This window comes from Triturus cristatus, chromosome 6, assembly GCF_964204655.1.
Source record: "Triturus cristatus chromosome 6, aTriCri1.1, whole genome shotgun sequence".
In the NCBI taxonomy this organism is placed as follows: Eukaryota; Metazoa; Chordata; class Amphibia; order Caudata; family Salamandridae; genus Triturus; species Triturus cristatus.
The window spans coordinates 732250878-732266477 of NC_140589.1; positions in this window are offsets into that span (position 1 = coordinate 732250878).

The window sequence follows — 15600 nt, forward strand, 5'->3', positions numbered from 1 at the left end:
TAGCTCCCTAGGCATTCTGCATACGTATATACTGGAAAAATGTTGAAAAAAAGCACATTCATTCTGATCATCTGCTGAAGGAGTTGATGACCAATTGAGCTTTTCTTCATCAATATTAGATAAAAAGGAGTGTAAGGCCCCCAGATATCTTGGGGTCTTGAAATTAGGGTTTGCAAATCAGTGTATGTTACATTGAGTGCGGTCTTTTAACCAGTCTCCGCGTCCTGCTTCAACACCCTCCGTATGCTCCACAGGATCTTCAAATGGATCCCCCTCGACACGAGAAAAACCGTCACCCAGGCCCTCATCACCAACAGACTCGACTACGGGAACGCCCTCTACTCAGGAACAACAAACAAGCTCCTGAGACGACTCCAGCGCATCCAGAACGCCTCGGCCTGACTCATCCTCGACGTCCCCCGCCGCAGCCACATCACACCCCACCTAAGAGGCCTGCACTGGCTCCCTGTCAACAAAAGGATCACCTTCAAACTCCTCATCCACGCACACAAAGCACTACACAACACCGGACCCACTTACCTCAACAACCGACTTAGCTTCCACACCCCCACCCGAAGCCTCCGCTCAGCCAACCTCGCCCTCGCCACAGTCCCCCGCATCCGGAAAACCACCGCCGGTGGCAGATCCTTCTCCTTCCTCGCCGCCAAGACCTGGAACACTCTCCCCACCATCCTACGACAGACCCAGGACCTGCTGGCCTTCAGAAGACTCCTCAAGACCTGGCTCTTTGATCAGTAGCACCCCCCCCCTCTCCCCAGCGCCTTGAGACCCTCTCGGGTATGTAGCGCGCTTTACAAATGCAGTGATTGATTGATTGATTGATAATGTGGAACATGCTCCATGCTGGAGTGGTTATGGCAATATCTGATAAATGACTTCCTGACGTTTACCTGGCCACACACTGCAGCTGGGAGACCAGGTAGTAGTGCTCAAAGTTAGGGACCCTAGTCCCCCCCCTCAGTGGTTGGCAACTGAAGTAGGTGTATTGCCACTCTACATCATGTATTTGGGAATGTGCAGGGGGAGATTGGCAAAATTGTACAATAAGCAGAACAATATGATCATCTTAACAAGTGACACCCAACCAGTGACAGAGAGTGGAAGTGCCTTCCAGATTGCTGACTGTGCCCGAATCGAGGACACAGTGTAGTGAGGTTACTGGCGAATAAGTTGTTGGGGTCTCGGAAAACAAGGATACCCAAGTAGCGGAATGTCTCAGGTTGCCAGGTCAGGATGGCACCTCCAAGATGAAAGCAGTCTGGGACAGTGGCACTAAAGAAGTAAAGGCATGATTTCACCCAATTAACCCTGAATCCAGAGATTGTAGCAAATCTGTGAAAGATTGGGGCTATGTCCGGGGTAATCTCGTGGACATTACACAGGTATAGGAGTAGGTCGTCAGTTAGGAGTGATATTGAATGCAAATCGTCCCCCAGTGTTATTCTCATTGCTTGTGCATGTGCACGGAGGGTGACTGCAAGTGGTTCAATGGCCAAAGCAAAAAGCAAAGGGGATATGGGCATCCCTGCCAGGTGCCCTTGTGGATTGTGACTGGATTGGAAATCAAGGCTCCAGTCTTCACCCTCGCCAATGGTTGGGTGTAGAGTAGCTTCACAAGGTTAAGGAATCTGGAGCCTAGGCATTATCAGAGCAGCTCTGCGGATAAAAAAATCCCATTCCAGTGAGTCAAATGTCTTTTCCAAATCTAGCACCAGGCATCCAGAATGTGGCCAATCCCGGGGGGACCCAAAAACTCTTTGCAAATTTGGTGAAGTGTTCAGAGCCAGGACAAACACTTTTTGGCCTGGGTGGATAAGTGTAGGAACCAGAGAGGCCAGGCAGTATACTAATATTTTGTAGTCAGTGTTGAGTAATATGAGAGAGCGGTATGAGCCCAGGACAGAGGGATCATTGTCTGGCTTGAGTAATGAGATAAGTAGCGCCTCGTGAAGTGAGAGTGGTAAACAGGCGGACTAGAGCATGGGTCTTGGCAGCATGGGCAGTGTAATTAAGACACTGAAGGCGTTTCAAGAGCACGCCATGCTCACATTGCGCCAGGTGGAGTCTTTTCCTGTGTTCTGGGGTAAAAGTAGCGTGTGACTCGTAACTCAGTAGGTTCCACTCAAAGTGGGAGATATCCCTACTAAGCAATTGTCTCGCATTCCACGTGTAACCCAAGCAATGGCCCCGAATGACCAACTTAAGAGTCCCAAGTGAGCGGGATGTGGCCCTGTCAGTATTGAGTTCAAATGTTCATCTATGACCGATCCCAATGAGGACCAAAAAGGAGGGACTTCTAGAGCAGCTGGTTGCAGCCCCCCATGTAGGAATAGGGGAAGGTGCTGCGTCCCAATTCAGGCGTAGGTATTGGAAATTGTGGTCTGAGTGGGTGCGGCCCAAATAATCAATATATGTAATGTAGGGGAGGATATTTGATGTGCCCACTAGACAGTCCAGCCAGACGTGTAAATTGTGGGGATCGAGTAGAACGAATAAACCCTGGTGTGTGGATTGCAGGTTCTCCATATGTCAGCTAGTCTCAAGTAGGCAAGCCAGGCACCAAGTGCCTGAGCGTTAGATGTAACAAATGTGTGCGGAAGGAATGGTCCAAGTTGATGTCTAATACACTAATAAAATCACTGCACAGAAGCCACGGTATCCCACTCCAATGTTAAATCACCCCTGTCAATCTGGTGAAGAATCTGGGCTGATTGGAACTGGGTGGATACATGGAACCAAGGAGGAAAAATTGGCCCTCAAGGTGCCCTCCACTAGTACATAACGGCCCTTAGATCCACCACAGATGTGTTTATAGTAAAGGGGGTGCTAGCCTTAATCCATGTGACAGTGCCTTGGGCATACGTGGAGTCGTTTTTTAAATTTTTTTTTAAATTTTTTTATCAATTCGGTTTATTAAACAAGGAAAAATTGTCATGCGATACAGATATTCATTTCGTACAGTTACAAGGAACAGTTTCTTTACAAGTGTCGGTATATTGCTTTCGTTATCAAATTTACCTCTACAGTACATGCAGTGGGTTTCAAACCATGATGTGTTCGTCAAGGGATGGGATAATAGGAGGTTCACACAGTCCTCCCCGATATATATTCCATTTAGTCCAAATTGCTACCCATTTCCTGGGACACCCCCGAGCTACATACACTGTTTTCTCTCGTGCCATACACCAATCCATGTCCTCCTTCCATTTCCTCATTGTCGGCGGTGCAGCGGCCCCCCATAACTGCGCTATGTTGCGCTTGGCAATCATCTGCCCGAGTGTAACCCAGAGCCTCCCCTTCACATTTAAGTCTGTGGGCTCCCAAATGTTCAACAGGCATCTCTTGGCTTCGAGCAGTAAAGTCACCCCCCAGACCGTACTCATACATTTCAGGATTTTCTGCCAGACGTCTTGAATTAGCGGACATTCCCAGATAACGTGTAGGAATGCACCCTCTATCCCACATCTCCTCTTGCACAGCCCATCCTCACTTCTACCCATAAGCATTAGTTGCCTCCCTAAAAGGTAAATCCTGTGCAGAATCTTCAGTTGTACCAATTTCAGTTTTGCCGAGATGGCAACTTCTTTTGGCGAGGAAAGTGCCTCCTGCCACTCCTCATCGTCGATTTCCAGACCATCCCTTCCCCATTTCTCTCTAAGTGCAGTAAGAGGGTCAGGGGTGTGATGGATAAGTTTTTTATATGTCAGGGATATACATTTTTCTGGTAAATGCCCATCGAGCAATCTATCCTCGAGAGGGGATGCCTCAGGCAGTGACGTCCCAGTCGGGATGTGGGCCTGTAGTGAGTGTTTAACCTGCGCGTACCTAAAGTATTCTGATTCAGCCATCTCATATGTCTGCTGTAGTGTGGTGAATGTCTCCACTCCAATCCGCCCCCAAAGGTCCCTTATGTGTGAGATACCTATGAGGTCCCATTTATCAAACCCTTTTGTTCGCCCCAGAGTTCCCAACCGCTCTGAATCCCATAAGGGGGTTGCCATCGTGAGCCTATTGGCCCATCCCAAAGCGCGATTGACCATGTGCCATACCTGTACCGCATGTTTTGTGGGGCCAGTGAGCATGAACCTTGCCGGCCAAGAGTATAGTGCTCTCGTGAAGTCTCCTCCCGGCAGTAACCATCTATCCATTCCATATGCTGGGTCATCCCCGCTTCCGTATTGACATTGGTTAATTGCAGACAGCTGCGCTGCCCAGTAGTACTTCCTGATGTCTGGCAAAGCAATACCCCCGTCGTACCATCCGAGCGTGAGCCTAAAGAGTGCTATCTGTGGTCTCCCATCCCACAGCAGATCCCTCTGCAATGACTCAACTTCCTTAAAGAATGTGTGGGGCACCAGGTCTGGGTAGTTCTGGAGGACATATAGGAATCTAGGTAGTGCCATCATTTTAAACAGTGCTCCCTTCCCAAGGAGAGATAGGGGCAACTTCTTCCAGACATCCACATCTCTTCGAAGCCTCTGCAGGGGTGGGATGAGATTCCGCTCATATCGAGTCCTGGCATCTGTGGTGATAAATATGCCAAGATATTTAAATCCCTCGACCGCTACCTGTATTGTGCAGTTCCTAGGTATGGAGGGAGTGTCTCCATGGAGAACATAGAGCGTCGACTTGCTCCAGTTGATTCGGAAACACGAGTTTCGCCCGAGGCTGGCAAAAATATCCAGCACCACTCTTAATGAGCTCGAAGGGGACGCAAGATAAAGGAGGATATCGTCAGCGTACAGCGAGATCCTATCCTCCCATCCCTCGGTCCATCGCAGGCCACGGATCGAGGCATCACTCCGTATCCAGGCCGCGAGCGGCTCGAGGGAGAGGGCGAACAGGAGCGGCGACAGCGGGCATCCCTGCCTGGTACCCCTGCCCAGTATGAACACATCCGAAGTTTTATTGTTAACCGTCACTTGGGCTAGGTGTTCAGCATACAGAAGGCGTATCCACCCTATACATTTAGAGCCAAAGCCCATCTTTTTTAAACTGCAAAGAGGTATGCCCATTCCAGGGTGTCGAATGTCATAGTTGCGTCTAGCGAGACCACTATTTCATCTTCTTGGATTCCGGGGCATCGCCCCAGCACTCCATGGAGACCCCGCAAATTAAGGGCCGCATTTCGATGGGGTATAAATCCCGATTGGTCAGGATGTACTAGCTAAGCTATAATCAGCCGGAGTCTATTTGCTAATAGTTTAGCAAGTATCTTGGGTTCTGCGTTTAGAAGGGATATAGGTCTGTACGATGTACATTCGTCTTTTGGTTTCACTGCTTTGGGAATGGTGACCAATGTGGCTATGCGTTGGTCTCTTGGCAATTTACCTATTTTCTTGCTATCATAGTACATGGCTTTCAAATGAGGTACTATCTTATCTGGTTTGAGCTTGTATAGCTCAATTGGAAGGCCATTGGGCCCTAGCGCTTTCCCCACCTTAAGATCTCGTATTGCCTTGGCTAATTCGTCAGTTGTGAGATCCTCCTCCATCTTTTCACGGTCTTGCTCAGTGAGGGTCCGCAACTTAATGTCTGCCAAAAAATCAGAGGAGTCCCTCTCCGTGAAGTCTGAGTCCCTCCGATACACCCTCTCAAAGTGAGTAGCGAATTCTCTAGCTATGTCATGAGGTTCAGTGAGGACATCACCAGTAATGCTTTTTAGTTCAGGCACCACTATTTGCGCTTTCTCTTTTTTATCTAACCAGGTTATCAGCTTGCCCGCCTTGTCACCCTGGTCGTAAATCCGTCCATCCCTGTCACGTGCCAGAGTTTTTGCAGCGTCTGTTGCGATTGCTTTATATTACGCTGATTTTATTTGCAATTGGTGGGATATGTCGTTGTCAGGGCTGTGTCCAGCTCTTTCCTCTAGTCGAACGATGTCGCACTCGACATCCGTCAACTGCTTTTCTTTATCTTTACGTCTGCCTGCCACTGCCGAAATTGCTTGTCCCCTGAGCACCGTCTTGAACGCCTCCCACAAGGTCGTAGGGGAGTCCACCGTACCCTCGTTGTCGAGAAAATATTGTTCAACTACCTTCACCATTACTGCTCTGGTTTCTTGATCTTTCAGATATCAGGGATTTATTGGTACAATACCGCCAATTCTTTTATCCCCAATTGTTAGATGAACCCATATTGGGGAGTGATCAGAGATACCCCTCGGCAAGTGCTTAATGTCAGATGTGTTCACTTCTGCCTGAACCGGTGCTAGGATGTAATCGATTCTAGAAAGGGTACGGTGGGATCCCGATAAGAACGTGAATTCTCTGAGAGTGGGATGTCACCTCCTCCATAGGTCGATGAGGCCAAAAGCTTCAAGAAAGTTGGGGAGCCATTGCTGTCCCGATCCGATATCTCGCGGTGGATGTCTGTCTAGCGCCCCTGATATAACGGAGTTAAAATCACCCCTAATCACGAGGTGTCCCTCGGGGAGGCCGAGGAGAAAGGCGCCCAGGTCCTTATAAGATTGGGCCTGCAAGCCTGGGGGAATATATGCAGCCACTAGTGTGTGTGTGCATCCTTCCCACCGCCCTGCGACTGCTGCGAAGCGTCCCAGCGGATCCACCCATGTTTGTTTAGCCTCGAAGGGGAAGGTGTGCCTTAAAAGGATGCCCACTCCTCTGGACCCAGTTGTGAACCCAGCATGTGCCACCAGTTTGTAGCCCCACCTGTTAAGTGCTTTACATGTATTACCGATCAAGTGTGTCTCTTGTAGTAATGCAGGGGTGTGTCTTTTGAGGTGTTGTAGCATTGTACTCCTTTTTATTTTATCACCCAACCCGTTGACGTTCCAACTTATAATTTTAATACTTTTATCCCAGTGCATGTCTGATGTGAAAATAGTTCTTGAGGGACCATTCCTGTATCCTGCAGCCCGACCTTGTTACCAGCGATTTACATTTGCATGACCAACGATAACCCCCCCATCCCTTCCTCCCCAAAACCAACAATACACATCTTATAAACCATAGTCTTCCTAACCCCGGTGTTCCACCCCCCCTCCCTGCTACCCTGCCACGTAGGTTCGAAACTACCCACATCCCCAACCAGCAGAGTGCCTATCGCCCCAATAAATTAACAACTGTGTCCTGGGGAAGTGAGCAGTAGCCGACCCGGTCGCCCGAGGCCCTCCCCCTGTGTTATTGGAGTTATTGTGAAGCACGGGATCTAAAAGCAGCGTCCCCATAATTGAACAGTGTTAGACATATTAATCAGGAGTACACCCTGTAACTTATTATTGGCAGTAGGTCAGGAGTGTATATGGGCACCTTCCCAGCATTACAAGGAGGTAGTAAAGAGTTACGTAGTCGATTCTCAAGTCTGCGATCCCATTTTCTGTTGCCCTTTATATTAACACATATCTACTATTACATTACGGTTCTATGAAATCGCCTCCTGCAGTGATTGTGGAAACCCCATTTGTCAGTCTCATTGTAATGTTGCCCGACTCGGGCTGCTGGACCTCGATCTCCAGGCGCGCACATCACGCCTCCCCGGGTCAGCCTGCTTCCCGGGTGACCTTGTCTCTCGATTTGTGGGCTCCGTCTGTCTCGCGGTAGCCCCTGAGGTCTTCCTCTGTTCCGCCTTCCCCTCCAGCCAATCCTGTACCTCCTGGGGGCTGGTGAAGAAAAGTGATTTCCCATCCGCAAGAACTTTAAGCTTGGCCGGGAAGAACATCATGTATTTGAACCCACGCCGCCGAAGGGTTGCCTTCACCCCTTCGAACGATCGCCGCTCCTGTTGGACCTTGAGCGTGAAGTCCGGGAAAAATCGGATGTTGGCGTTCTCGTATTGAACGTCCCCCTAGATCCTCGCAGCCTGTAATATGGCATCTCGGTCTCTATAGTTCAAGATCTTAGCAATAATCGTCCTGGGAGCCGCCCCTGGCTTAGGTTTAGGAACCGGTGCTCAATGTGCCCTTTCCACCGTGAAGAGCGAGGAGAGCCTTTTTGGTTTGAGGTGATTTAAGATGAGGTCCTCAAGGAAGAGGTCAACACTCGGCCCCTCCAGTCCCTCCGGAACTCCCACCACTCTGATATTACTGCGGCGGGCCCTCCCTTCCTGATCCTCAAGCTTTATGGCCATTTGACGGTGCTGGTGAGTCAGGGCGTTTAGTCTCTCCTCCAGGCGTTTAGTGGTGGTCTGGAGGTCCTTGACATTTGTTTCATTCTCTTTGACTCGCTCTGTTGTTTTATTCATATCGGCCCTCATTAAGCTAATCTCAATTGACATTTTGTCCATTTTTGTTTCAAGGGTGGTTCCTAGCCCCTTAATGGCTGCCATTGTAGATTGCAGAGACGGCTCAGCTTCCCCTTGCCTCCTAACATGATTCATTGTATAATGACAGTACTGTTCTGTTCTTTTCTTGAAAAATTAAAAAGATTTTGTTAAAAAAAAGGCTTCACATAGCATGAATGTGCCTGTTAATGTGCTATTTTGACTAGAGAACAAGCCCCTAAAGACTTACAGAAGGAACAAGAAGGGAGACAGTGTGCAAAATTGACAAGTACCTGCATGGACATGTGATGCGTGGAAACGTACAGCAAAAGGGCCTTGAAGAATCTCTTGCAAGAAGGTTTCAGAATGGACTGATGCCAGCATTTTGTCAATAGAAGACACCAACACATACACATAAGGGAGACTCGGCATAGGCTTGTGTCACTTTGCTGCAGCAAACAGCTGCTCCTCCCAGGGTGCACTCCTGGTTCAAGCCTGACTTATCCCTGAGTGGGTTTCTGCACACCAACATGAAGCAAGACAACTCAACACCAGACCACATGGGAAGTATATGAGTTGTTTTTTGTTATAGTTTTCCTCCCAATACCTCATGGAACATATATATTATTCTATCTGCTCATTGTGAAAATTAGCTTTCATTACAATAAATAAACGCAAAATCTCTAGCCAGGCTTTGGCGTAATGCCTTGAGGTGGGAGCTACTTTTTTCCCATGACTTGGTATCAGAACTATGAGACTTCAGCTGTTGTTGCTGGGTTGGGTTAGCTTTAGTAACAGATACTTTCAAGATAGATATTTGGCTTCCTGGCAGACATGACCTATCATCTAAAAATACTATCCAAGTCACAATTGAAGGAACTCATTATTTATGGACAGAGACACTATCCCTAGTCTATGGCCGTTTTATAAGAATGTCCTCCTTTTACCCCTTTCCCCTCCTGTGCCCCCTCCTCAGTGGTCCTGGCAAATAGGATTGGGTCATTAAGTTCCACACATACTCCTCATTTGCTACTTCCCAATAATCAGACAACTATTATTCGACGAGTAACAAAAAATGTTGTCAGCCCATCATTTCTGAACGATGTCCAACCTCTGGGTATATGCTTGTATCAGTTATTGTCATCATGCCTACATTTGAATTCTCACATAGTCTCTCAATGTGTTCAGATAACTGGGGGGGGGGGGGTGTTATGTTCTCTGATCATGCCCAGAGCAGTGCACAGTTCCTCAATTTCTTAATCAAGAAGTGGATGTGCCTATCAAAATTGCTGACTCAGGGAATTCCAAAGAGCATGAAGGCATCTTTCACAGGCATGTGCATTGTTTATTTTTGAAGGTATCAACCCTGTAGAAAATCCATAGAGCACCACAAGGGCTTACCTATACATCCGCTGGTGTGGCACAATTAACCATAGATGTTGTTGAGTATGTTGTGCCATGGCTCATTTGTGGGGAGTTTCTTGCTTCAGAGTCCCTCTCATCTTTCAGTAGGGTTGGTAATGAGGTAGGCATGGTGAACATTATGATGTGGTCCAACATATACTGTCTTTTTCCCACTCACCAGGCCTTCCTCTCAAATGTTCATACACCATTTCTCACATTTGTGTGCTCCAGGGCCCCATTAATCAATAGCACAACATGCCTCTTAACTTTTCAGAAAATACTGAGACTTCTTCCAGTACCTGTTGTGCCAGTTTCCGTATTACTGGATCTCATCGGTGCTCCTGTCAAATGATCATCACCCTTTCCTGCATTTTATTGAGTAACCACCCCTGTGAGATTCTGTGAACTAACGAAAACATATTGTTGTGTCCACAGGTCTGCTACAGGCCCATCATCACACATAAAGTGAATTTTCCTTTTGCTCCATCCTCAGCAACTTCATCTTTTCTCATGTACACAACTCTTCTTCAAATGAGTATTCACCATTGTCTTTACCACTTGTTGTAGCCTTGGAATAGGTCTCCACTTCCCACTGCACTGAGCCCTTGTCATTGTTTTTTCTTTTTTTTAACTTTATTTTTTAATTTGCATTCTACAAATACAGAAACAAATTGGCATCAATACAGTGTACGTAGACATATTGTTGGTATTATCAATGGCATGTAGCACAGATGGTCGCATTGGAGAGGAAAGGTACAATGGGGTCATATAAGTATTCAGAAGCATATTACAGTGAGGACGGAGCATGGGGCATAGCACCGATTCCCAGTGTGCAAATATAACCAAGGTCAGTCCTCTCACTCCGTGTTAAGGGTAGGCCCACTTTCTACATCCAACCCACTCTCCTTGCCATCAGTTGTATCCTGCGAGGAGGACTCCCTCTCCGCCAAACCAGAGGAACACAACTCCCGCCAAACCATTATGTCTTCTTGCAGCTTCTCGTCCCTTCGGTGAGTTGCATGTGTGTTTCTTCAGCTAGGGACCACTCTTGAACATCTTTAAGCCAGATGGGAACTTCTGGGCCCCTTTGCCCCATCCAGGTTATAGCTACTCTTCGCCTAACAAGCACTAGCATTAGTTGTAGGAGCTTATATGGGAGTTTATTATTCTTAGGCTTCTGGACAAATGTAAGTAAACAATTCAAGCTGTATCCGAATGCCTGTGGCCACAAGAATCCTGCCCACCTCCTCTACCCAGAACTGCTTGGCCAATGGACAATCCCATGCTAAATGTAAAAAGCCCGCTTTCTCTGTGGCACATCTAGGGCATCTATTTCCCTTATCAGGCGAAATGCGGTTCAGGGATACCGGGGTTAGGTAGGTGCGATGCAGGAAGTTAAAGTGTGTTAATTTAAACCTGGCATTGCAGGAAACTTTATGCGTCCCCTTTGTTTCTCTTCCAGCTGGACCGCGAGATCCTTTTCCCATGCAGCCCGAGATGGCGGCACCGGAGGGGCAGAGTCCTGTTTCATAGCCTTGTAGAGGAGAGGAATCAGTTTGCGACCTGTACCCCACATGAGCAGGATATCTAGGGTGTGTGTGAGGGGTGGAATATCCGGGAACTGTGGCCAGGTGGTTTTCACTACGTCTTGAATTCCCCAGAAGTGTAGGAATTGGCCCCGTCCGAGGCCAAAGTTCTCTTCTGCTTGCTCGTAAGTGATGAAGGTCTCGTTGGGAAAAAGGTAGGCAAGAACTTCGCATCCACCCTCCATTGAAAGGACATGTATCGTCCCATGTCTATGAAAGGGGCCAGTATCCAAATCGAGAGCTCCCGGTGAAAGGGTGCTTTCCGTAGGACTTTTTCGACAAAACGATGCCATATACTGGCTGTATGTCGCACTATGTGGGAAGAGATGTGTCGGACCCCCTGCCCTGCATCAGTGCTTCCTGCAGTGCCTGAGTATCCACCCTGTCGGATAGAAGGCGTTTCTCCCAATTGTTGCGTCTGTCAGCCAGCGTGCTGCATGTTGCAGATGGGCTGCGAATTAATATAAGTCGAACCGTGGGGCTTCCAGCCCGCTCTCCTCATAGCTGCGTATAATAGTGTTGAGCGCCTGCCTGCCCAGAGGTGGGACGTGAGCAGCATATTGAGGGTTTTGAAGACACGTGGCGGCAGCGGACATAGGGAATTCTGGAGTACATATAGTGTCCTGGAAAGCATCACCATCTTAGAGATTGATCATTGTGCGTTCCAGACACAGCATTGAACTCTTATCAATGTTTCTTATACTGTAAACATGGTAGTAGGCTCTCTAGCTATTTATCAGCATAAACGGTACCATTGTACCTAACAGATCAATGCGTTCGATTTCAAAATGTACTTAGAATTGTTTCCTTATGTGTTTACTGCAATGACGACACTCATAATGCGCTTTAAATCGCACTGTAATTCAAATGTGACAGATTAGATATTTATTTCTACAATGTTTTGGCCCTGGTTTCCAACGCACAACAGATAGCTAATGTACTCAACAGACCAATGTGTGCAATTTTATTTCCAAAATGTATTCAGAGGCGTTGCCGTATATGTCCACTGTAATAACTTTTCTCATAAGGCACTCAAATTCGCACTGTAATCCAAATATGATAGATGTTTATTTCTACAATATGTTGGACCTGGTCTTTAATACACAACAGATCACCAAATGTCCCCCGACATGGGTGTTTACATTCACAAGCAAGTCTCAGTGACGTGAAGTCTGTTTTTTATGCAAACTCCTGGTCGCTTGCCTGTTTTAGCTGCTGCACGCGTAACGTGTAACGTGCACGTAAGACGCGGCAGGCAGCTTTTATCCTTAGCGCGTCTGTTGCCGCGGCCCCGGATTCACTCCAAGGATCACGGCCGTCAATTGACTCCCACAAGGTACGTGTCCCACCAAGCCCTGCTACAGTCAGTAGCGCACCCGCTTGACATTTTGATCAAGATAATAAGACCCATTCTTTTCCTTCCTTACAGTCATATGCAGCCCTGATTTATCTCAAAGTGGCGCTTGGCTTCACTTGTATTACCTTCTCATTGTCCTTTATTTGACACTGGGCTGTTACTTCTATGATCCAAGGTACGTGCAGTTTCGCCCCCACCCAATGACTGTAGTTACATCTATTACGGACCGCACCTTTTAAGACTTGATGTTCCTTCCCTTTTCCCAGTCATCATGCAACCTTGAGCTTCCACAACGATGCACCTGGTGTTCGAATACCTTGTTTGGAATACATTTTGCTGCTCCAGGTACGTCCCTCTTTGTGTCAAGATGCCTCCCTAGTTTGACCTCTATAATCAATAAATTTAATTAGGCCTCACTCCATTCCTCATGCAGGACCGAACTCGTCTTGCACTTGATTGCTCACTGCTGATATTACTGCGAATTCCGGAACAAATTGAAATTCCTCGGCCGCTTGTAATTTACACACAGGTAGGCTGCTCGCAACCATTCTTGGGATCGACACGTACAATTCCTATGTACTTCAATCTAGGGACTTTTAACCATGTCCTTCTCCCACCATTATTCATACCACCTTAGGTTACCCAGCCCTTCCATTCATTGGATTGTTCCCATGATTCACTCTCCCCAAGTTGTGTGGGGTTGAGCTTCACCTACATGGTAGAATTTCCAAGATTACCGGTGAGTGCAAATTCCGCACCCCCATCATTACCCACAATTCTTAGATACTTGAACACAACTCTCACACTCGTCCTTTTTCTCTGCAGGCTGTCCTTTTTTGCCATTTTGTCCTGAAGAAGACCCACTTTGACATCTTCAACTAATGCAGATTGTCAGGGTTGAAACGTCGACAGCTCCTGTGTCCATACATTAAGTCCCCTAATATATTAATTTATGTAATTTACTTACCATGCTAGGGCGACTTTCATGATAATTGGACCATTGTTTCAATAATTTTTGTTGTAACTCATTGTACAGTATTTGTTCACGTTCTTGTATAATACACCAATTTTGTCACTCTGTCACTTTACTCACCATGTCATAATAATCACGCCCACTTGCGCCGTTTTCTTAATTAATTTATCGGACAGCCTTCATGTCATGACAAATTTTGTCCTTGTTTCAAAAATCTTTTTGCAAATATGAAGGAAAATATTTTTCTAATGAGATTAATTAGTTCTTTCTCTATTGTGTTCAAGTGCATACTATATTTCAATTACCTAATTTACATGGTGTATTGACAACTACAAAGAAATTGTCTGAACCCGACAGAACCAATTGTTACTTGTATCATATATGCCCAGGTTCTGAGGGATACTGGGTTACCCCTGTGCTTTAGATACTGATACCCATCAATGACAGCGGAAGAGTGTTCCAAAATGTCACCGATTGTTGTAGAGACGCGATTATGCGGTCTACATTCCGGGCTAACGCCTGTGTGTCCGTCGGGGCCACCTGTATCCCAAGGTAACAGAATCTCACCTGTTCCCAGCGCAGTCCCAGGTTTGGGAGATCCCACAGGGGCAGTGAGGCCAATCTCGCCAAACGGAAAGACCAGGGACTTACCGCGGTTGAGTCGCAAGCCAGAGACCTCACCAAATCTGTCTAAGTGGTGCAGCACGACCGGTATTGCGTCCCGGAGAGAAGTCAAGTAAAACAGGGCATCGTCAGCATATAGGGAAATTATATGCCTCATGTCACCCAATGTAATTCCCCATCGTTCCATGTCAGTCCTGATCCGGACCGCAAAGGACTCTATGGCCAGGGCAAACAATAAGGGCGAGAGGGGACACCCCTGGCGAGTGCCACTTCCCAGTTGCCAGTCCCCTGATCTCGCTCTCCCAAGTTTAACCCTTGCACGGGGTGCTGTATACAAGATGCAAATCCAGCGACAAAATTTAGGGCCTAACCCCACAGCGTGGAAGACCTTGTGAAGGTATCCACAATCCACCGTTTCGAACGCCTTGGGAAGGTCAATGGAGACCAAAACCATGTGTTCCTCTCGATCACGCACCTCATGCATGATATGATTAAGCCAGCGCAGATTCATAGCTGTGTTTCGTCCCAGTATGAACCCACACTGGTCCTCATGGACCAAGTGAGGCATGTAAGGCGCTAACCGGGTAGCCAAGAGCTTGCATAAGATATTACCATCTGTGTTTATCATCGTAATCGGACGTTACGATAAAGGCTCATGAGCATCCCCTCCAGGCTTTAAAATCATGCATATTTCCCCCTGTGTCATACTTGGTGGGAGAACTCCGCATTCAAACACCTTGAGGTAGACCTGCAACAGGAGGTGGGGAAGTGTGCCCATGAAGGCTTGATAAAACTCCAGGGGGAACCCGTCGCTCCCGGGGTTTTGGCACGCGGTAGGTGCTGCAGAGCAGATTGTATCTCTCCCAGTGTTAGGGGTTTGTCGAGCTCTTTCTGTGCTGATTTGGGGATAGCGCGTAGTGTCAGGTCTTGGAGGTAAGGGAGATAGGATGCCTCGCAAATTGCAGGGCCCGCAGTATAGACCGTCTGCAGATGGGATTTTAAGACACGGAGAAGTCCCACCTCTGAGTGGACCAATCCTCCCGTGGGCTCCCGCAAAGCCACGATCGTGTCAGGGGCACGTTCCCTCCGGAGTATCCAAGCCAAAAGCCGGCCTGATTTATCTAATTTCCTATGAAGGAGTTGTCTGTACTGTGTGAGGGTGTATTTGTCAAGCATGTCCCAAATGTCATGGATACGTTCCTGGATGCCACGCTCCCCATCCCTCCCCGCTGCATCAGGGACTTCGCGAGTCTGTATTTCCAAGAGGTGACGCTCTTCCTCCTGCATTTCCCGTTGGAGCTGTTTCTGAACCCCATATTTAAGGCCTATGCAGGCCCCCCTTACTACCGCTTTGAGGGCTTCCCACTTCATGGCTTGTGATATGTCCGACCCGTCCCAATTTAGGTCAATATAAT